This window comes from Penaeus monodon, chromosome 33, assembly GCF_015228065.2.
Source record: "Penaeus monodon isolate SGIC_2016 chromosome 33, NSTDA_Pmon_1, whole genome shotgun sequence".
Taxonomy (NCBI): Eukaryota; Metazoa; Arthropoda; class Malacostraca; order Decapoda; family Penaeidae; genus Penaeus; species Penaeus monodon.
This window is the reverse complement of record NC_051418.1, coordinates 26,287,527-26,287,732: the sequence shown is the minus strand read 5'-3', so window position 1 is coordinate 26,287,732 and position 206 is coordinate 26,287,527. Positions and strand designations below refer to the sequence as shown.

General features: G+C 31.1%; 1 protein-coding gene across 1 annotated transcript in view; it reads right to left on the bottom strand.

The window, feature by feature from the left end:
- The window catches only part of LOC119594319 (peroxisomal carnitine O-octanoyltransferase-like), a gene marked incomplete in the record, with an annotated part of 54,557 nt that overhangs the window by 51,897 nt on the left and 2,454 nt on the right, over positions 1 to 206 (bottom strand).

Below are 206 nucleotides of genomic sequence, written 5' to 3'. Positions count from 1 at the left end.
CTAGCTGTGAAATGATGACTTGTCGTTTTCTTCTCTTTGCTTACTTTCTTTAAAATTTCCTTTTGACATGAATTCTCTTTGATTATGTAATAATTTTGCCTTGTAGGATAATGTAAGTGTAGTTACAGATATCGTATCATTTGAGTGATAGGGTATGTTAACTTTACTTAAAGAAGCTGCAATTTTCGAAGGTTTCACAAAACCAA